The sequence below is a fragment of the Oryctolagus cuniculus genome, chromosome 13, assembly GCF_051225735.1.
Source record: "Oryctolagus cuniculus isolate XC-2025 breed Fujian yellow rabbit chromosome 13, ASM5122573v1, whole genome shotgun sequence".
Classification (NCBI taxonomy): Eukaryota; Metazoa; Chordata; class Mammalia; order Lagomorpha; family Leporidae; genus Oryctolagus; species Oryctolagus cuniculus.
This window is the reverse complement of record NC_142879.1, coordinates 34275289-34298881: the sequence shown is the minus strand read 5'-3', so window position 1 is coordinate 34298881 and position 23593 is coordinate 34275289. Positions and strand designations below refer to the sequence as shown.

The 23593-nt window shown below is 41.5% G+C and overlaps 2 pseudogenes; both read right to left on the bottom strand.

The window, feature by feature from the left end:
• Positions 1 to 7222: 7222 nt before the first annotated feature.
• LOC149122535 (small nucleolar RNA U3) lies at positions 7223 to 7304 on the bottom strand (annotated as a pseudogene).
• A 6436-nt stretch (positions 7305 to 13740) lies between these two features.
• Positions 13741 to 14765, bottom strand: LOC100354806 (small ribosomal subunit protein uS2 pseudogene; annotated as a pseudogene).
• Positions 14766 to 23593: the final 8828 nt, after the last annotated feature.

Below are 23593 nucleotides of genomic sequence, written 5' to 3'. Positions count from 1 at the left end.
ATAGTAACACTGAATTAGCACCTCCATACACCAGACCCTTAACTTGTAAATATGATCTCATTTAATCTCCATAAAACCTCTTGCAAAGTCACTTCCCTCTTTTACTAATGAAGAAAATAAAGTGCAGAGAGTTTACATGATTTCTTCAACTTGGTAGTAGTGCAGCTGGGATTAGAACCCAGTTCTCTGATTCCAATGCCTCTGCCTTTTCACTATGCTCCTACTTCAGAGGTCACAGAAGTACCTAGAACAGAGATGTACAGAGAGTTGTTTAATGAAAACTCATTAACCCAAGTGTGGGGGAGAACAATCCTCCCTCTAGATTCATATCCTAGTCAGTATACCCACACAAGTCTCCTTAAAGACCAAGCCTATAAGACATGACCTGACCACTTGATGTGACCGCTGTCTTTGCACCAATAGTTCTTGTCTTTGCAATATTAGCAATTGAATTATCTTAGGCATACTGGCCTTGAGACCCTCATAACATGGAAGGAGAAAGCTGATGGAGAGAAGGTAGAGTGGTTTCTGGGAACAGAATCATGTTGAAGAAAAGGGTGAAGCTCCATAGAACAGAGGGAATAACATCTATGATGAAGTGATATTGAAATATGGGGTATCTATTAATTACTCCCTATCTAAAGTTGTTTATTAGAAGTCATAAATGCCTTGTCATAAAAGACGGCCTGTATTCTGAACTTCCAGCAAGCAAAAGCTCTGGACTTTTTAATGTTTTTGAGTACACTATGCCTTAAGGACAACCATACCTCAAGACAACCTCATCCAGGTCTTTGGAAAGCAAGTCACGTATTCAGAAGCGTGTTGTGTTGTGCAGCATAGACCTGCTCTTTTATCTTTCTCTTTATGAGAATCTGTAAGTATTTTCAGATACATAGGAAATTTGTTCTTGACTATAAGTTCTTGCTTCACTAAATTCTGAGATAGGGGTAGGCATCTGACTTAGTGGTTAAGATGCCAGTTAGGACACCTGTGTCTGTATCAGAGTAGCTGGTTTTGATTTCTGGCTCCAGTTCAGTATTCCACCTTTATGCTAGTGCAGAACATGGAAAAGAGTGGTGGAGGCTGAAGTAATTGAGTTTTTTCTACCTAGGAGACCTGGATTGAGTTCCTGGCTCCCAGCTTAGCCTGGCCCAGTTTCTACCTTCATGATCATTTGTAGGGTGACCCAGAGAATGGGAGCTCTTTCTGTTTGTTTCTCTGTCTCTCTGCTCATCTGTTGCGCATATATCCCATATGGGTGCTGGTTTGAGGCCTGGCTGCTCCACTTCCCAATCAGCTCCCTGCTAATGTGCCTAGGAAGGCAGTGAGCAAAGGATGGCCTATGTCCTTGAACCCTTGCATCCATGTTGGAGACCTGGAGGAAGCTCCTGGTTCCTGGCTTCAGCCTGGCCCAGCCCTGGCCATTGCAACATCTGGGGAGTGAACCAGCAGATGGAAGATCTCTCTCTCCCTCTATTTCTCTCTCCCTCTCACTCTGTAATTCTGACTTTCAAATAAATAAATAAATAAACACATAGATAAATTAAAAAAATCAATCTACTTTTGTATGTCTTGTCAACATCTGGGAGAATCTGGATTCTAAATCATGTAAATTGCAAGTCAATTCCTATGGGGATAATTTGGGAAAAGAAGAAACGAGAGATCAGGAATAGAGAAAGGAAATAATAGAGCAAAATTAGAACCCTTTGCAAGGACATTGTAGGAAAGATAAAAGCAAGTGAAGGAAATTAAGCCCTGGCCTTAGGACTGCACAAATACTGGTGTGCCTGACAGGAGCCCAGATGAGGTGAGGACAGGGGCTTTGGAGAAGGCTGAGGCAAAAGAAACCTGGTTGTTGGGCCTGGGGAGTGCTGAGAGCCAGGAGTTAAGCACTTCGTTTATTAACAGGCAGAAATGCTCGACATTGGGCTCAGAAGAAAAAGAACATTGGAGCATGAGGATTACAAGTTTAAGATGTTTCCAGCTGAACAAGCAAGCTTGTTTTCAAAACTGGGGAAATCCTAAACACTTTATATTAGGCAAGTGATACTATGGAATAATAATAGAGCGCCTTTACTACTTATTTACAATGTGTAGCAATTATTACTATTGTCTATACTTTGCATTTTCTTTGCAGGTCTGTTTTAGTGGAAACACAGTACTCATTAGATGTATCCTTTCCACCTTTCCCCTCAGTTCAAATTTGAAAAGTAAGCTTTCAAATTTTTCCCCAACTGGAATGTTTTTCTAATTGGGAGAAACCCAACTCCAATATCTGGGGAGAGTGTTCTTTGAATTGTTAGCAATAACATCATAAAAACCAACAAAAAGTAGGCTTGCATACTTAAGTACAAGTGACATGTCAGTTTCATTTAAAAAACATTTTGAACATGGCAGCTCCCATTTTTAAATGAAAAAGTAGTTTGGGCTGAGCTGAAACATGAACTGCAACCAAATGTGTTGCTCAGTGACCTCAATACCCATTTCCCATTCCCTTTTCTCTCGCTTGTCTCTAATCTAGAGTCTGCAAATGCTGACTGCTTGCTTTTCCTGCCTCCCTTGCAGCCCAGGTTGCCCATATGGCAGTTTTGGCTGTTGACTAGTATGTGCAGTTCTTTTGGGTTGGGGTGGAAAGGGTTCTAGGAAGGTTTTTGTTTTTCACAAGTAGGAGAGAGATGATGATACTTCAAAAAGTTCATGGAAAATGGAACTCTTCAAATATTGAACATTCTGGTCTGGGGCCATATTTCCAAAGCATGACTGACAAATTGGAAGTTATTTTATATGACACAGGCATGAACACCTTTTATTTACATCTTATGTATTAGTTTTAATGTTTATTGAAATATAGTTATCACATTAAACTTGTAATCTCACTGTTGAATAATAAAAATCCTTCACCATTTTAATATATTCACTCACATTTAATATATTCACTTATATTGCAGAAATCCTGATTTTAGGAAAAGGCTAAAATCATGCTAATGAAGACTGGTTGAGTACTTACTACAGTGCTTTACATACGTTAATTCACTTACTCCTCAAAACAACCATACAAAGGAGGTGCTATTGTCTGTCTCCATTTTAAACGTAAGGACCCTGGAAGATAACCTACCCAAGGTAAGAAAGCTAGTGAGAGGCAACAATAGAACTGGATCTTAGATAGTTTGACTTCAGAACTATTGTCTGTCCACTAAATTATACTCCATGTAAGAAAAAAATAATGTTCAGGGTACAAGATGTTTGCACAAATCATGAAGATATTTGAATGACTGAACTTTGGTAAGAATTTATATAATGGAAAGAACACGGCATTTGGAGTCAGATAAACCTCAAATTCTGGATCTATTAGTAATCAGTTATGTGTTTCTGGACACATCATGTAACTTCTATTAAAACAATGGAGAAAATGTAAAGGGTTCATCCTTTTGTAAGTTTAACATGTAAATTCCCTACCTTTTCTGTGAATCTAAGATTTGTCATCTGTAACCATCAAAATCAGTGCATGTTAGGAGGATTAGAAACAGTAGCAATTCTGAATACATAGCAGGTGTCTATATAAAATACACGTTAATGTCTTACATTTTGCTGGTCTCTCATGATTGGTGCAATGGCATTTAAGATCTCCAACTGCTTTAAAAACAGCTCTTTGTCTCCAGGTATTCGCCAGTGACCAACACAGGGTGAGTCTGGTGAATTTCACTGATTCCAGACCCCACATTGGGTTCAAAGTACAGAGTACCCATAGCGAGGAAGAGGCATGTTCTGTGAGTGGAGCTGGGCTGATGGGAAAGGGTTGTATCTTCATCAACAACAGAGGAGAGAGAGAGAGAGAGAGAGAGAGAGAGAGAGAGAGAATGAAACTTCAGGGTCCATTCTAGTTCTATGAGTCCATGTGTGGTAGCTTCAGAATTGGTTTGCTCAATCTCAGTTATAAAATAAGGGTCTGCACTTGTAAGATGTGATTCTGGGTGGGGACAGCTGAGATTCAAAGTGGAAAATGCCTCCCTCATTCTAGTGGTAAAATATTTCCAGATTTTACAACTTTGAACCCATTATCCCATAAAGAATAATACAAATGATTGCAGACTATTTACCCTAGTGATTACAATGGCACTAGTTGAAGATATGGCTGTTTCGTTTTTCACAAATGATTAAACCCCTATGACTAACCAAAGGGCAATTGGCATTTTAAAGAAAGGGAAATGGATTTACTAGGCATTTCTCAAATAGTCAGATGCTGTGGAACAATAACTGAAAGTTAAATTTCATGCATTTGGATTGAAGGAGTTTTTATAAATATTTCACCTCCTTTCATGAATATGTGCAGTTTTTCATTTTTATTTGTTTTAAAAAATGATGCTACATTCTCCTTGACTTCTTTTGTAGGGATAAGAAGAATTCAGAGCTCTATATTTAAATCCCTGCCCTTCCGCTTAAGATGGCTGCATGACTGCGTATTCATGAAACCATTCTGGATTTGAGTTTCTTATCAGTACTATGGAATAATGAAACCTGCCCTGCCTGCGTTACAGGCTGTCATGTAGGATAATGTATGTGAAAGTGTTTTGAATATTGAAGTGCTATAAAAGGCAATATATTGTAAGGTCATATGTCTTCTAAACAAATGGTGGGTCATTCTCCTCTTACAATTTTCTTTCTTTTTTAAAATTAATTTAAACAAAACAATTTTCATGGGTTTCATAGATACAGTTCTTTTTTTTTTAAGAGATTTATTTATTTATTTGAAAGTCAGAGTTACACAGAGAGAGAGAGGAGGTAGAGAGAGAGAGAGAGAGAGAGGTCTTCCGTCCTCTGGTTCACTCCCCAGATGGCCGCAACGGCTGGAGCTGTGCTGATCTGAAGCTAGGATAGGAGCTTCCTCCAGGTCTCCCACATGGGCGCAGGGGCCCAAGGACTTGGGCCATCCTCCACTGCCCTCCCGGGCCACAGCACAGAGCTAGATCGGAAGTGGAGCAGCCAGGACTCAAACAGGTGCCCATATGGGATGCTGGTGCTTCAGGCCAGGGTGTTAACCCACTGTGCCACAGTGCCAACCCCTAGATACAGTTCTAAGAAGATATCCATACTTCCCTCTCTCTCTCCACCCTTTTCTCCATTCCTCAATCACCCTCCTTCCTTCTTTCCTTTTTTCCCTTTTATGTTTTGCAATTACATACATTTAATTTACTTTATAATCACAGGCTTAATGCATCACCAACCACAGTGTTCAACAAGTAAAAAGTAGAAAGATCACTGCTTCACAGAAATATGGAAAGGGCTATACACAAAAACCAAATAATAAGATGACAATTTTATTCTTATACATTATGGGTTTTTTTGTATTCTATATTTACTATATGTCAAAGAAAACATGATATTTCTCTTTTGGGGACTCGCTTATTTCACCAAGCACAATGGTCTTCACTTGCATCAATTTTGTTGCAAAAGAAAGGATTTCATTCTTTTTTTTTTTTTTTTTTTTTTTTTGACAGGCAGAGTGGACAGTGAGAGGGAGAGAGAGACAGAGAGAAAGGTCTTCCTTTTCAGTTGGTTCACCCCGCAATGGCCACTGCGGCTGGCGCACTGTGCTGATCCGAAGCCAGGAGCCAGGTGCTTCTCCTGGTCTCCCATGAGGGTGCAGGGCCCATGGATTTGGGCCATCCTCTACTGCACTCCCTGGCCACAGCAGAGAGCTGGACAGGAAGAGGGGCAACCGGGACAGAATCCGGCGCCCCGACCGGGACTTGAACCTGGTGTGCCAGCGCTGCAGGCAGAGGATTAGCATATTGAGCCGTGATGCTGGCCTTCATTCTTTTTTTTTTTTTTTTAAAGATTTATTTGTCTATTTCTATAAACATGGGGGTACAAATAACTCTTTCATATGTTGATTTCATTTCCTTTGGATAAACTCCCAGGAGTGGGATGGCTGGGTCATGTGGTAGATCTATTTTTAGATTTTTGAGGAATCTTCATACTGTCTTCCATAATGGATTAGTAGTTTTTTTTTTTTTTAAACCACATCCTCACCAGCATTTCTTATTTTTTGTTTTTGGATGAAAGACATTCTAACCAGGGTGAGGTAAAACCTCATTGTGGTTTTGATCAGCATTTCTCTGATGGCTAGAGATCTTGAACATTTCTTTCACATATCTGTTGGCCATTTGTATTTCATCATTTGAAAAATGCTTCTTTATGTCCTTTGCTCATTTAACTGGATTTAGTTGTGTTGTTGTTGAGCTTCATTAGCTCCTTATATAACCTGTATATTAATCTTTTATCAGACACATAGTTTGCAAATATTTTCTCCCATTCTGTTGGCTGTCTCTTCACTTTGTTGAGTTATTCCTTTGCAGTGCAGAAACTTCTTAGTTTGCTGTTAATCCCATTTGTCTATTTTTGTTTTAATTGCTCGTGCTTCTAGGGTCTTTTCCAAGAAGTCTTTGCTTATGCCAATGTCTTGCTGAGTTTCCCCAACGTTTTCCTCTAGTACCTTATGATATCAGGTCCAAAGATTTAGATCCTTGGTTCACTTTGATTTGATTTTGTATAAGGTGTAAGGTAGCAGTCTTGCTTGTACTTCTGCACACAGAGATCCAAGTTCCCCAATACCATTAGTTGAAGAGACTGTCATTTCTCCAGCAAGCAATTTTAGCTCATATATCAAAGATAAGTTGGTTGTAGACATATGGATTAATTTCTAGGGTTTCTGTTCTGTTCTATTGGTCTACATGTCTATTTTTGTACCAGTACTAGCCTGTTTTGATTATAAATGCCCTGTAGCATGTCTTGAAATCTAGTACTATTATGCCTCTGGCTTTGTTTTTTGTTGCTTAAGATTGCTTTAGCTGTTTGGGATCTCTTGTGTTTTCATACAAATTTTAGGATAATTTTTTTCCTGAGAAGAATGCCCTTGGTAATTTGATTGGGATCACACTGAATCTGTAAATTGCTTTGGAGAGTAAGGACATTTTGATATTAGTTCTTCAAATCCATGAACATGGAAGATTTTCCATTTTTTGGTGTCTTTTTCTATTTCTTCCCTTAATGTTTTGTAATTTTCATTGTATAGATCTTTCACATAATTTGTTAAATTTATTCCAGGGTATTTAAACTTTTTTTTCTAGCTATTGTGAATGGTATTGATTTTACAAGTTATTTCTCAGCCATGGTATTGTTTGTGTGCACAAATGCTATTGATTTTTATTTGCTGATTTTTATAACCTGCAATGTTGCCAAACTCTCTTTAGAGTTCCAAAAATCTCTTAGTGAACTATAGAAATGATCCCTGAAAGTATAGTCTTCCAAAAGTCTCTTAGTGAAATCTTTTGGTTCCTCTACATATAGGATTATGTCATCTGTAAACAAGGATAATAATAATTTGACTTCTTTCTTTCCAATTTATATCCCTTTGATTTCTTTTTTCTTGCCTAATGGCTCAGGCTAAAACTTCCAGAACTATATTGAATAGTAATGTTAAAGTTGGGCATCCTTCTCTGGTTCTAGATCTTAGTGGAAACACTTTTGGCTATCCCCCATTCAATATGATGCTGACTCTGGTTTGTCATATATTGCCTTGATTGTGTTGAGGAACATTCCTTTATCATGAGAGGATGTTGTAGTTTATCAAATGCTTTCTCTGCATCTATTGATATAATCATGTGATTTTTATGTATCAATTTTTTAATGTGATATATCACACTTATTGATTTGCATATGTTGAACTAACCCTGCAACCTTTAGATAAATCCCACTTGGTCCAGGTAGTTCTTTTTGAAGTGTTGTTGGATTCAGTTAGTTACTAAATTGCTGAAGATTTTTGTATCAATGTTTTATTGGTCAACACTTCTCTTCCTTTTTTGTTTCTTTTCCTGGTTTTGGAATTAAGATGATGCTGCCTCATAGAAGGAGTTTGGGATAATTCCCTTCCTTTCAATTGTTTTGAATAGTTTAAGAATTGGGGGGGGGTTCCCTCTCTTGGAGCCCCCATGCTGGTCACTCCACCAGGAGGTCTCTGACTTAAATAAATCTCTCTCTCTCAAAAAAAATTGAAATTAGTTCTTCTTTAAAAGTTTGGTAGACTTCAGCAGCGAAGCCATCTAATCCTGGGGTTTTTTTTAATTGAGAGGATCTTTATTACTGATTCAATGTATTGGTCTATTTAAGTATTCTATGTTTTCATGCCTCAATTTCCATATATTGTATGTGTCCAGAAATGTAACTATTTCTTCTATATTTTCCATTTTGTTGGCATATAGCTATTTTTTTAAACTTTTATTTAATAAATGTAAATTGTGAAAGTACAACTTTTGGATTATAGTGGTTTTTCCCCCATAACCACCCTCCCACCTGCAAACCATCCCATCTCCTCCTCCCTCTCCCATCCCACTCTTCATTAAGATTCATTTTCAATTATCTTTATATACAGAAGATCAACTTGGTATATACTAAGTAAAAATTTCAACAGTTTGAAGAACTATACAGCTTTATATTTACAAACTTCATACACTTTATAATAACAGCTTTAGGAACATGGTGATTCTTCAACTGTGCCTGCCCTCCCACCCATTCTCCTACCCCTCTTCATCCTCTGTCTCTTATTTCCACTCTTATTTTTTTTACTGATATAGATTTTCTATTTTTATTATTTATTTATTTATTTTGACAGGCAGAGTTAGACAGTGAGAGAGAGAGTGACAGAGAGAAAGGTTTTCCTTTTTCTATTGGTTCACCCCCCAAGTGGCCGCTATGGCAGGCATGTTGCGGCCAGCACGCTGTACCAATCCAAAGCCAGGAGTCTGGTGCTTCTTCCTCATCTCCCATGTGGGTGCAGAGCCCAAGGACCTGGGCCATCCTCCACTGCACTCCCGGGCCACAGCAGAGAGCTGGACTGGAAAAGGAGCAACCGGGACAGAATCCAGTGCCCTGACTGGGACTAGAACTCCGGGGTGCCAGCACTGCAGGCAGAGGATTAGCCTAGTGAGCTGCGGTGCCGGCCACTGAGATCTATTTTCAATTTTTTATACACATATGATTAACACTATGTTAAGAGTTCACCAAATAGTATGAGAAAACAAAAACAAAAACAAAAAACCCTGTTCCTCAACAGTCAAAACAAAGGCTGTTCCAGTCATTGCTTCTCAAAGTGTCAATTTCATTTCTACAGACTGTGTTTTAGGTGCTCTATTAGTTATCATAGGTCAGGGAGAACATAAGTTATTTGTCCCTTTGCAACTGGCTTATTTCTTTAAGTATGTTTTCCAGACTCATCCATTTTGTTGCAAATGACCAGATTTCTTTTTTTTTTTCCATTTTTGCCACTGTGTAGTATTCCATTGTGTACATATCCCATAATTTCTTTATCCAGTCTTCAGTTGATGGGCATTTGGGTTGATTCCATGTCTGAGCTATTATGAATTGAGCTGCAATAAACATGGGGTGCACATAACTCTTTCACATGATGACGTCATTTCCCTTGGATAAATTACCAGGAGTGGGACGGCTAGGTCATATAATAGCTCTATATTCAGATTTCTGAGGTATTTCCATACTGTCTTCCCTAGTGGCTTTACCAGTTTATATTCCCACCAACAGTGAGTTAAGGTACCATTTCCCCCACATCTTTGCCAGCATTTCTTGTTTGTTGATTTCTGTATGAAAGCCATCCTAACTGGGTGAGGTGAAACCTTATTGTGGTTTTGATTTGCATTTTCCTGATGGCCAGTGATCCTGAGCATTTTTTCATGCGTCTTCTGGCAATCTGGATTCACTATTTTGAAAAATGTCTGTTTAAGTCCTTTGCCCATTTCTTAACTGGGTTGTTTGTTTTGTTAATGTGGAGTTTCTTTTTTTTTAACTTTTATTTAATGAATATAAATTTCCAAAGTACAGCTTATGGAGTACAATGGCTTCCCTCCCATAATGTCCCTCCCACCCGCAATCCTCCCCTTTCCCGCTCCCTCTCCCCTTCCATTCACATCAAGATTCATTTTCAATTCTCTTTATATACAGAAGATCAGTTTAGCATATATTAAGTAAAGATTTCAACAGTTTGCACCCACATAGAAACACAAAGTGAAAAATACTGTTTGAGTACTAGTTATAGCATTAAATCACAATGTACAGCACACTAAGGACAAAGATCCTACATGAGGAGTAAGTGCACAGTGACTCCTGTTGTTGACTTAACAAATTGACACTCCTGTTTATGGCATCAGTAATCACCCTAGGCCCTTGTCATGAGTTGCCAAGGCCATGGAAGCCCTTTGTTCACTGACTCTGATCATATTTAGGCAAGGCCGTAGTCAGAATGGAAGTTCTCTCCTCCCTTCAGAGAAAGGTACCTCCCTCTTTGATGATCTGTTCTTTCCACTGGGATCTCACTTGCGGAGATCTTTCATTTAGGTGTTTTTTTTTTTTTTTTTTTTTTTTTTTTTTTGCCAGAGTGTCTTGGCTTTCCATGCCTGAAATACTCTCATGGGCTCTTCAGCCATATCTACATGCCTTAAGGGCTGATTCTGAGGCCAGAGTGCTGTTTAGGACATCTGCCATTCTATGAGTCTGCTGTGTATCTCGCTTCCCATGTTGGATTGTTCTCTCCCTTTTTTATTCTATCAGTTAATATTTGCAGACACTATTCTTGTTTATGTGATCCCTTTGGCTCTTAGTCCTATCATTATGATCAATTGTGAACAGAAATTGATCACTTGGACTAGTGAGATGGCATTGGTACATACCACCTTGATGGGATTGAATTGGAATCCCTTGGTATGTTTCTAACTCTACTGTTTGGGACAAGTCAGTTTGAGCATGTCCCAAAGTGCACATTAATGTGGAGTTTCTTGAGCTCTTTATATATTCTGGTTATTGTCCTTTATCAGTTGTATAGTTTGCAAATAATTTCTCCCATTCTGTCAGTTGCCTCTTTACTATCCTGAGTATTTCTTTTGCCATACAGAAGCTTCTCAATTTGATGTAACCCCATTTGTTAATTTTGGTTTAATTGCCTGTGCCTCTGGGGTCTTTTCCAAGACCTTTGCCTATGCCAATGTATTGCAGGGTTTCCCCAATGTTCTATAATCATTTGATGGTATCAGGTTGTAGATTTAGGTCTTTAATCCATTTTGAGTGGATTTTTGTGTAAGGTGTAAGGTGTAAGGTAGGGATTTTGCTTCATACTTCTGCATGTGGAAATCCAGTTTTCCCAGCATATTATGTTGTAGAGACTGTCCTTGCTCCAGGGATTGTTTCTGCTTCCCAGAAGACTTTCTCATCTATGTCATTAACAGATTTCTTTAACTCATGTAATTGCTTCTCTGTGTTTGAGTAATCTGACAATCATTTGTTTGAAGTCCTTTTCACACAGTCCATCAATATCCTCATCTTCACGGTCTAATATTTATTATTATTATGCTCCTTTTCTGGAGTCATATTGTTTTCCTTGTTCATGTTTCTTGAATTTTTAGGTTTATTTTTAAAAATTTATTTGGCAGTAGAGTTAGACATTGAGAGAGAGAGACAGAGAGAAAGGGCTTCCTTCCACTGGTTCACCCCCAAAATGGCCGCTACTGCCAGAGCTACGCCAATCCAAAGCCAGGAGACAGGTGCCTCCTCCTGGTCTCCCACGCGGGTGCAGGCGCCCAAGGACTTGGGCCATCCTCCACTGCCTTCCCAGGCCACAGCAGAGAGCTGGACTGGAAGACGAGCAGCCAGGACTAGAACCTGGTGCCCATATGGGATTCTGATTCCGCGGGCAGAGGATTAGCTAAGTGAGCCATGGTGCTGGCCCTCTAGGTTTATTTTTACACATCTGGAGAAATATTTGTTGATATCTCCTGTAAAGTCTTTGTTATTGGGAATGTACCCTTAGGCATAGTGGGATACCTGCACCTTTAGGGTATATCCAGAGGTGTGTACTGGGTTGGGCCAGGGATCTCTGGCCAGTGTTTGTGGGTGGGGCAAAAGTCCAAGGTAACATCCAAGTGATGTATGGTAGATCACCTCTGTAGTCAGTAGGGTAGAGGGATGATTACCCTGGCTGGCATGATTCCTGCCTCCACCCTTCTTTGAGCCAAGTTGAACGACTTTGCCTGTATCTCCCACTCACTCAGGTGCGTGAACTGCAGAAAGAATCCATGTGCTCTGTAGGGTGAGCATAGAGCCCTCTATGATATGTCCATTCCCAGCACTCAGGTAATTCTGAGTGTTTGAAGTTGGTTCAGGAATTGCCTAAAGAACCAGGCATACCCTCACCCTTATCAGTTTCCTGGCCTATCACACAATCACAGGATTTACACAGTCACAGGGTGCAGGGAATCCATTCTCTGCTCTGTGAACTTCCCCATCCAAAGAGAGAGTTGCTCCATCCCTGAAGCAAGCCACCTGCCAGACAGATTCTGTCATAGCTCCACCCCGGCAAGCTGAGCCTAGCACTTTGATGGGAGCAACAGGCCAAATGGGCACCCACCAACTCTCCAGGTCAGACTTCACTCCCCTTATTCTTGGAAAATGGCACCCTGCTGGTTGTCAGGTGCCTTGGTTGAGGGAGGGGGAAGGAAGCAATGTGCCCTCCATTCACAGAGTTAAGTAGGCACTCCCCTCCCGCCCAGTCCTCTGCCAGCTCATATGCCTTGACTCAGTCAGTGGGGATCGTGAGGTTCTGCTCTAGACCACATCACCAGTGGAGCAAGGGCTTCTGCAGACTCCTCTCACCTCACTCAGGGAAGATGGTTTCCCCACCAGCTGCCAGCCACAGGAGTCGCTGGTGGTCTTCTGTGAGCTGCTATATGTCTGTACAATCTTTCCTGCTCCATGGAGTCTCTCTTGCTTCTGTAGACATTTCACTGAAAACTTTTCTCCAACTGTAGATCCTCCCCTGCTTATCTTCCTGTGATCAAAATCAGCATGTCTTTTCCCTGTTCAGCCATCTTGGAATCTCGTCCTTCTTACAATTTTCATGCCCATTTCCTTACCTTCTCTCTGAAATTTAAATTCAAAATCATACAGGAATAAGAGTCTAGAAGATTCTGCTGTCCAACTGAAGCCTGATGTCTCCTTGTTTGTTTATTTTTATTTCTGAAAACACAAAATGAAATCTCATTAATTTGGAGGAAAGCTAGTGAAAATTATATGAAAAAATAACAAGATAATAATTCAAAATCTAACACATTTAGAATTTGTATCTTTTTTATATTTATAGTGAGAATTTTAAGTGCCTACTGTGCGTGATTCTCAATAGATGAGGTGCAGAAGAAATATTCAATGGGAAATGAAGATGGTATATCAAGGAAACACCTGCACTCCCATATTTATTGAAACACTATTCACAGCAGCCAAGGCATGCAATCAACTGAGGTGTCCACTGACAGATGAAAGAATAAAGAAAAAATGGTGTATATGAATAATGGACTATGATTCAGCCATAAAAATAATGAATCCCGTCATTTGTGATAACATGGATAGAGGACATAATGTTAAGTGAAATAAGCCAGCAAAGAAAGACATACCCCACATTTTTCCCTCTCATATGTGGAAGCTAAAAAAGTTGATTTCAGAGTAGTAGATAGTAGTCACTAGAGGAAGTGGGGGGTGTTGGTGAGAGAGAGATCAGATAATGGGCACCAAACAATAGTTAGAAAGAAGAAATAAATACCACTGTTCTCTTACACAATATGGTGACTACAGTTTAAAACAATTTATTGTATTTCTTTCTTTTTTTTTTTTGTCTGTAGAAACTGATGTTTATTTTCATTCAACCTCATTTCCATGTTTGCGTGAGAGCCCGTGACAAGCAGCCTAAGACCACTCAGTGGTTGTTCCCACCCACTTGGTGGCCTGAGCAGTGGGCGCTGCAGACCAGTCTTCAGTGGCGGGCTGAGCACTCCAGTCCTCAGTGGGGAACTGCTGAATAGGCACAGAGGGCACCTGCATGCCTTCGGACCAGTCAGCAACCTCAGGCTGAGTAGCAGTGAACTCGGGCGCTGGGGCCGTCCATTCACCCTGAAACTCCTCCTTGGTCACAGCTTTTTCAGCGGCGGCCTGCTCTTCTTTTTCAATCTCTTCAGGATCTCTGTAGAAGTAGAGATCAGGCATGACCTCCCAGGGGTGTTCACAGGAGATGGTACCACGCATGTGCAGAACCTCCCGGGCCAGCATCCACCACATCAGACCCACTGAATGGGCTCCCTTGTTGTTGCACGGGATGGCAATGTCCACGTAGCGCAGAGGCGAGTCTGTGTTACACAGAGCAATGGTAGGCAGGTTCACATAAGATGCCTCCGTGAGAGGCTGGTGGTCAGCGCGAGGGTCGGTAACCACCAGAAGCCGTGGTTCCCAGAAGGCTGCCTGGATCTGGTTAGTTAAGGTTCCAGGTGTAAAGCGGCCAGCAATGGGAGTAGCTCCAGTGGCAGCAGCAAACTTCAGCACAGCTCTCTGGCCAGTGTTCCTGGAGGATATCACACTGACATCAGCAGGATTTTCAATGGCCACAATAGCACGAGCCGCCAACAGCAGCTTCTCCCAGGTCCTCTTCAGATTGATGATGTAGATGCCATCACTCTTCGTTTTGTAGATGTACTGTTCCATCTGGAAGTCAAGGTTGGTGCCACCTAGGTGGGTTCCTGCTGCAAGGAACTTGAGGACGTCCTCCTCCTTCATTTGCAGGACATCAAGGTCTCCGGACATTGTGACAGCTTCCCCTTAAGTTACGCCGGGAATCAAAAACAACGCCGTATGGACCCCTCGCCGGGTAGCGCGGAAAAGGCTGTATTTCTTTTTTTAAAAAGATTTATTTATTTACTTGAAAGTCAGAGTTACATGGAGAGAAGGAGAGACAGAGAGAGAGAGAGAGAGAGAAAGTCTTCCACTCGCTGGTTCACTCCCCAATTTGCCACAACAGCCAGAGCTGCACAGATTCGAATCCAGGAGCCAGGAGCTTCTTCTGTGTCTCCCACATGGGTGTAGGGACCCAAGGACTTGGGCCATCTTCTACTGCTTTCCCAGGCCACAGCATTGAGCTGGATCAGAAGTAGAGCAGCCGGGACTCCAACTGGCGCCCATATGGGATGCTGCACTGCATGTGGCAGCTTTACCTGCTATACCACAGTGCTGGGCCCTATTGTATTTCTTACATAGAACTGAAAGAAAAGAGTTTGAAGTTTTCCCACCACAAAGAAATAACGAATGTTTAAGGAAAGGGAGATGCTTACTACACTGTATCAATTATATGTGTATACATATACTGAATTACTTTACTGCATTTATGAAACTCACATATATAATTAAATATAATTAAGTTTTTTTAAAAAAGTAACTTTCAATGGATCTTTATTTTAATGTGAATGTTGGGTGGGAAGGAGATGCTTAAAATGCATAAGGAAAAAAACTAGAGCAGAATTTTCTTGTGGTTCATGGATTCTTAAGGGGTCCATGGAGGGATTTTCAGAGTCCCTGAAATTATGTACCATGATTTGTGCATATTTGCATGTACATGTTTCTGCAGAAAGGGCTCACAGCTTTCATCAGGTGCTCAACAGAGCTGTACTTATAAAACAAAAAGACCTTTCAAACTGAATCTGAAAATAGGGGCCAACTATATAAATAGACTAACTGGCACACAGAGAATTACACAGAGAGCTTAATCAGAAAAAGCTCTTCAAAAGAACAGTTTACTAAGATCTTGAGCCAAGACAAGTTTCTACTGGGTCTGCTTATATATGTAGATAATGCTATTGTATTAAATACAGCAAACCATTGCAGTAAGAAGTTGCACCACCTAACACTAAACTAATTGAGAAAGCTTTAAAAATTTTTATGAGTCATAATTCTGAATTTCATTGTTTAATAGAGTAATCAGACTTCAGTTTTCATGTTTTGAAACTTCCCTGAATAAAATGCAAAGTTCAAAAGTTATATAATTTGGAGGAAGCAAAAGCAAGCTTTTTATTTAATTCAATTTATTTATTTTAAAGATTTATTTATTCATTTGAAAGAGCTACAAAGACTGGGAGAGACAGAGAGAGACAGAAATCTTCCATCTACTGGTTTATTCCCCAAATGGCCACAATGCCAGGGCTGAACCAGGCTGAAGCCTGGTTCTTTCAGGTCTCTCACGTGAGTGCAGGGGCCCAAGCACTTGGACCATCTTCCACTACTTTCCCAAAATGCAGGGAGATACATTGGGAGTGGAGTGGCTAGGACTCGAATCGGTGCCCATATGGGATGATGGTGCTGTAGGCGGAGGCTTAACCTGTTATGCCACAGCACCAGCCCCAAAAGAAAGCTTTAAGGTGAAAATAAGTGGAATTTTTGGTAACCTTAACTCCTTCTTATGACGATTTACAATGTATGTGTGACAGTGATTCCACAGTCTCAACCATTTCCTCAGCAAACATATGTTTATTGAGTCCCTGCTCTGTGGATGGCACCATGTATAGAATATTAATGTCTAAGTTAGGTATTTTACTGTCTAACTGGTGAATCAGGCAGAAAGAGCCATAGACGACCTCATGCAGGGTCTGAAGCCCACCTTTGAAATTTGGTTGCTGGTAGACACTAGTAGTAAGTCCCTTAAATGAACTTAGCCTAGACTGGGACTAAGAATATATATTTGTTTAGGAGGAGAAACATCTTTTTTTTTTTTTTTTTTTTTTTTTTTGACAGGCAGAGTGGACAGTGAGAGAGAGACAGAGAGAAAGGTCTTCCTTTGCCGTTGGTTCACCCCGCAATGGCCGCCGTGGCTGGCGCGCTGTGGCCGGCACACCACACTGATCCGATGGCAGGAGCCAGGTGCTTCTCCTGGTCTCCCGTGGGGTGCAGGGCCCAAGCACTTGGGCCATCCTCCACTGCACTCCCTGGCCACAGCAGAGAGCTGGCCTGGAAGAGGGGCAACCGGGACAGAATCCGGCGCCCTGAGCGGGACTAGAACCCGGTGTGCCGGCACCGCAAGGCAGAGGATTAGCCTAGTGAGCTGCAGCGCTGGCTGGAGAAACACCTTGAAATCAGAGAAAAGAAGAGGAGTGATGAGGCAGCTGAATTGGTAGCTGGTGGAAAGTAGCTTGTGAAAGACTGGTCTGAGTCTGTTTCACTGGTAGGGGGTATACTTCCACTCAGAAGGTACAGCCAGGAGTGAGGCCAGAGCAGAGAGCAGAGTGGTGACAGTTCACAGAGATACTGCCAAGTAAGTGTTGGCTAGGGACAACTGGGAGGGAAGCCTTAATGGGGGTAAAGAGCAAACCTGTTTGAATAGGGAATTAGAAGTTAATGACAAAGGGTAAGAAATCAAAGTTTAAGACTGCAGAGGTGAAACAGTTGCTGGTGATAAAGGTGAGGTCATAAGAAGGGGTGGCCTCAGTGAAATGGAGGTGGAGGTCACTGGAATGAAGGAAACAGAGGATGGGCTATTGGGTGGATCATCCACTTGGACAATGGAATTTACTAGAACAGTGGAAAAATTAGAAGATTATGAAGAGGTGCCAAAATGTTTAGAAAGTTGGCAGGGTGAAGAGTGAGCTGTAGCTTGATATTGGATTAACAAAGAGCCTATCATAAGGTGGTATCACTGACAGTGTGAGGAACATGACACAATCTGGTATGTTTCTTTTTTAAAAGATTTATTTATTTATTTGAAAGTCAGAGTTACACACACAGAGGGAAGGAGCGGCGGAGAGAGAGAGAGAGAAAGAAAGAGGGAGAGAGAGAGAGGTCTTCCATCCACTGGTTCACTCCCCAAATGGCCACAATAGCCAGGGCTGAGCCAAGCTGAAGCCAGGAGCCAGGAGCTTCCTCCGGGTCTCCCATGTGGGTGAAGGGGCCCAGGGACTTGGGCCATCCTCTACTGCTTTTCCAGGCCATAGCAGAGAGATGGATCGGAAGTGGAGCAGCTGGGACTTGAACAAGTGCCCATATGGGATGCCGACATTGCAGTCGGTGGTTTTACCCACTATGCCACAGTGCTGGCCCCACAGTCTGGTATATTTCTGCTTCCCCTGATCTTTGTGTCTTCTTTTTGTTCATCCTGCATAAAGTTTCCAGGGCTATCTTTACAAAGATATGATAATGCCTGTCCCTGACTCAGAATCCTTCAAGTTGCTCATGTTGACTAAGCTCCAACTTCTAATTTATAATTCAAGTGAACTATCTTCGTCTTTTCTCTCCAGCCCTATTTTATACCACAGCCCTCCTTTCATCTCATAAATCAGTCAATCTGGATTATGTTTTTCCCTTACTATCAAGTCCTCCTCAGGGTCTCCCTGCATTTGTCTGCTTACATTGTCTCTGTTGCTGGAATGACTTGGCTTCTCTTTCACCTACAATAAATGCTGCTTCCTACATGAAAGCTAATACCAATTCCCCTGGGTTAAAGTACTGTTTCTGATTTCCTATAATGCATTTATGCCATTTTTAACATCTGCTTTATAACTATCTCTTTGCATCTTTTTTTTTGGGGGGGGGGGACAGGCACAGTTAGATAGTGAGAGAGAAAGACAGAGAGAAAGGTCTTCCTTTTCCATTGGTTCACCCCCGAAATGGCCGCTATGGCCGGTGCACTGTAGCTGGCGCACTGTGCCGATCCGAAGCCAGGAGCCAGGTGCTTATCCTGGTCTCCCATGCGGGTGCAGGGCCCAAGGACTTGGGCCATCCTCCACTGCACTCCCAGGCCATAGCAGAGCTGGACTGGAAAAGGAGCAACCGGGACAGAATCCAGCGCCCCAACCAGGACTAGAACCTGGGGTGCCAGTGCTGCAGGCGGAGGATTAGCCTATTGAGCTGCGGCACCGGCCCTCTTTGCATCTTATCTCTTCAATGTTCTACAGTTCTTGAGTGCAAGGACATTTTGCTGATATTTAGTATAGTTCATTCCTTGCACTTAACATATAGATGCTTATAGATCATATTATATATGTCATTAGAATGACATAGATGCCATTAAGGAAAATATAATTAGGCAGTTGCAGTGCTGGAGAACCAGAACTGGTGACAGTTTAGAGATGGAGGTGAGGTCTGACTGCAACAACCCATGGTGATAGAGCCAGAGGGAGAGCATGGCGTAGGTCTGGACTGGAGCCCTGGGGCTGGCAGTTGCCTTTGGACCCAGTGGAAGGGGAGGGGAATGATTGATTCAAGCCAATCTCTCCAAAGCAGAGCCCGTGGTCCAGCTGAGAGGGGGCAGGCACCATTTTGCAATAGAGCAACAACTACAGAAGCTTTCAGGTGTGCACATAACAGCTCACTGAGATGGCACACTTGAGCAGCAGTGCTGGTGGCAGTGGTGGGCAGGCATTCAGCCAATGGTTCTAGTGTCTATGTGTGATCCAGAGATTTGAGTGGAAGTAATGGTCCACAGCTCCCACTGACTCTGTACCTGGCTGGGAGGTGGCTGGGAAGTTATGTGGTACAGAGAGGTGCCTGCACCCACAGCATCCTCTGGACTTGGTGACTGTGGGAGCCTTTGTGCTGAGACCTTGGGGACTCAGTGGTTACATGGTGTAGGGTATAGCTGGGTATTGAGTTATACCATGTTCAACTTGGGTGTTACCTTGGAAACTTGCCCCACCCTAGAGCATTGGCCAGAGCTCCTTGCACAACCATCACATGCCTCCTGATATTTGCTGAAAGTGCAGCCAGAAGCATAGTCCAAAGATAAGTCACCAGAAGAAAAAATTAAAAATCAACTCCACATATGCCTAAAAGTAAGTGCAGAAATTCAAAGCAGGAATAAGGAAGTCATCATGACCCCCTGCTTCCACAAGGGAACACATTTCAGTATTAGAATGCAAAGATGAAGATATTGAGGAAATGCCAGAAATAGAATTCAAAAAATTAATCATAAGATTATCCAAAAGTAATTGGAAGCACATCCATGAACTAAAGAAAATCATACATGATATGAACAAAAATTGTTCCTATGAAATTGAGATCTTAAAGAGAAATCAGAATGAAATATTAGAAAAGAAAAAATTGGCCGGTGCCGCGGCTCAATGGGCTAATCCTCCACCTAGCAGTGCCGGCACCCCAGGTTCTAGTCCCAGTCGGGGCACCGGATTCTGTCCCGGTTGCCCCTCTTCCAGGCCAGCTCTCTGCTATGGCCTGGAAAGGCAGTGGAGGATGGCCCAAGTGCTTGGGCCCTGCACCCCATGGGAGACCAGGAGAAGCACCTGGCTCCTGCCTTCGGATCAGCACGGTGCGCCGGCCACAGTACGCCAGCCATGGCGGCCATTGGAGGGTGAACCAACGGCAAAGGAAGACCTTTCTCTCTGTCTCTCTCTCTCACTATCCAGTATGCCTAAAAAAAAAAAAAAAAGAAAGAAAAAGAAAAAAGAAAAGAAAAGAAAAGAAAAGAAAAGAAAAGAAAAAATCGTTAGACCAAATAAAAAAATGTGGTGTAAAGCCTTAATAGCAGACTTGGTGAGGCAGAAGAAAGAATATTCAAAGTAGGAGACAAATCTTTGGAAATCTTAGTCAGACCAAAAAAAAAAAAAAAAAAAAAAAGAAAAAAAAAAAGAAGAAAATAGAAAACTTACAAACAGTGTTGGAGATGTATAGGATACTATCAAATGACCCAACATAAGGGTCTTAGGAATTCCTGAAGGTGTGGAAAGAGAGAATGGATTAGAAGGCCTTTTTAGTGAAATAATTGCAGAAAACTTCCCCAATTTGGAGAAAGAAAGGGACATCCAAGTACAGGAAGCACATAGAACTCCTAACAGACATGACCAAAAAAGATCTTCACCATGACACACTGTGGTCAAACTCTCCACAGTAAAACATAAAGAAAATATTCTAAAATGTGCATGAGAGAAATCCCATATTACTTTCAGTCTGCTTATCTATATCTGCATCTATAGCCAACTTATCTTTGATAAAGGAGCTCAAATCAGCCCATGGAGCAGGGACAGTCTAACAAATGATGCTGGGGAAACTGGATCTCCACATGCAGAGTATGAAACTAGACCCCTATTCTTACATCTTACACAGAAATCCATGCAAAATGGATCAAAGACCTAAATCTATGACCCAATACCATCAAATTACTAGAGAAATTGGGGAAACTCTGCAAGACATTGGCATAGGGAAAGACTTCTTGGAAAAGACCCTGAAGCACAGGCAAACCAAAGCCAAAATTGACAAATGGGATTACATCAAGCTGGGAAGCTTCTGCATGGCAAAAGAAACACAGCAAAGTGAAGCGACAACAGACAGAAGGAAGAAAATATTTGCAAACTACACAACTGATAAAGGGTTAGCATCCAGAATTTATAAAGAGCTCAAGAAGTTCAACAACAACAAAACAGACTTAGAAGAAATGGGCAAAGGATTTGAACAGGCATTATTCAAGAGAGGAAACTCAACTGGTGAGGCCATTTTGGGAGTGAACCAACAGATGGAAGATTGATCTCTATCTCTGTCTTTCTCTCTGTCTCTCCTTCCCCGTCTGTAATTCTGCCTTTCAAATAAAAATAAATAGCAAGAACAAAAAAAATTTGGTATAAACATTTTTGAAATTCATGCATATAAGGGAGGGTCTTCAAAAAGTTAATGGAAAATGTATATTATGAAAAAACTATGCATGAATTTCAAGCTTTTGTACTGAAATAAACTTATCTTCTATTTCAATTTTACTGTGAACTTTTTGAAGTACCCTTGTGTACTATCATTGATTTATAATCTCCTTCATCAATGATCTTATTACAAGGGGCCAATATAGCAGCTTAAGCTTCAGGTTGTGATGCTGGCATCTTGTATGAGAGTGTTGTTTGAGTCCTGTGTATTCCGTTTCCAATCCAGCTTCCTGAAAATACATCTGGGAAAGGCAGTGGAAGATGTCCCAAACACTCAGCCTCTGCTACTCATGTGGGAGGCTCTAGAGTTCCTTGCTCCTGTCTTTAGCTTTGCCCAGATCTGAATGTTGCAGCCATTTGGGGAATGAAGGCAGCAGATGGAAGGTTGGTCTCTTTCTCTCTCTTTCTCGCCTTCCCTCCTTCCCTTGCTGTCTTACCTTCTCTCTGTTACTCTGCCTTTTAAATAAATAAATAAAAAATAAATTGAGTTTAAAAAATAAAGATACTTGTTGTGATTTTAATCTTTTTAAATTTGTTCTGTATATGGCTGTTCCATTTTGCATTTACTGTTCTTGAAGTCTGCTGTTTCCTAGTGTTTTGGTCTGAATGTTCTATTCGTTATTGAAATTTGGGTGGGGCTGCCACTGTGGCATAGCAGGTTAAGCTGCCTCCTGCAGTGCTGGCATCCCATATGGGTGACGCTTTGAGAACTGGCTGCTCCAGTTCTGTTCTGGCTCTCTGCTGTGGCCTGGAAAAGCAGTAGAAGATGGCCCAAGTCTTTGGGCCCCTGCACCCACATAGGAGACCCAGAAGAAGCTCCTGGCACTTGGCTTTTGATTGGTGCAGGTCCGGCCATTGTGGCCAACTGGGGCATGAACCAGCAGATGGAAGACTTTTCTCTCTGCCTCTCCTTCTCTCTCTGTGTAACTCTTTCAAATAAATAAATAAATAAATCTTTTAAAAAAAGAAATTTGGGCACTGACGTCACCTACTATTATTGTATTGCTATCTATTCTTTTGATTCTCTCGTGTCTGCTTTAAATATTGAGATGCTGTGGAATTAAGTACATATTTATTATATTTATATGTTCTTGATCAATTGACTTTTTAATTGTCATATAATGTCAAAAATAGTCACGAGAGACACAGGACAGTATATAATCACAAAAACTCCTTCCTAATCCTTCTTGTTATATCTTCTTGCTCAATTGACTCTTATTATATAATATTTTTCTATGTCTCTTATGATAGTTTTTTTTTTTTTTTGACAGGCAGAGTGGACAGTGAGAGAGAGAGAGACAGAGAGAAAGGTCTTCCTTTGCCGTTGGTTCACCCTCCAATGGCCGCCGCGGTTGGCGCGCTGCGGCCGGCGCACCGCGCTGATCCGATGGCAGGAGCCAGGAGCCAGGTGCTTTTCCTGGTCTCCCATGGGGTGCAGGGCCCAAGCACCCGGGCCATCCTCCACTGCACTCCCTGGCCACAGCAGAGGGCTGGCTTGGAAGAGGGGCAACCGGGACAGAATCCGGAGCCCCTACCGGGACTAGAACCCGGTGTGCCGGCGCCGCTAGGCGGAGGATTAGCCTACTGAGCCGCGGCGCCGGCCTCTTATGATAGTTTTTTTAAAATTTTTATTTGACAGGTCTAATAAAAGGGTTGATTGAAGATATAACACATATAAATTATAGTTTATGTTACATAGGAAATGTTTATTTCTTAAGGTTTGATTAGGTTCATTTGTGAAATTAACTAGGTTCTGTGCATTTTATGGATGGGAGATAAAGGTAGATTTTAAAATGGATATTTAATTTCCTTATTGGCTATTGGTATGTTCACGTGTTTTCTTTTTTGAGTCAATCATAATTTATCCATTTTAGATTCTTGTATATTTCATTTAAAGTTCCATATCTGTTGTGCTAAACTTGTTCATAATGTACTCTTATGATTTTAACATTTCTACTGATTTATAGTTATAATCTCTTTGTCCCCATATTGCTTATTGTGTCTTATCCTTTACTCTGTTGTGATTTAGTTCAGGT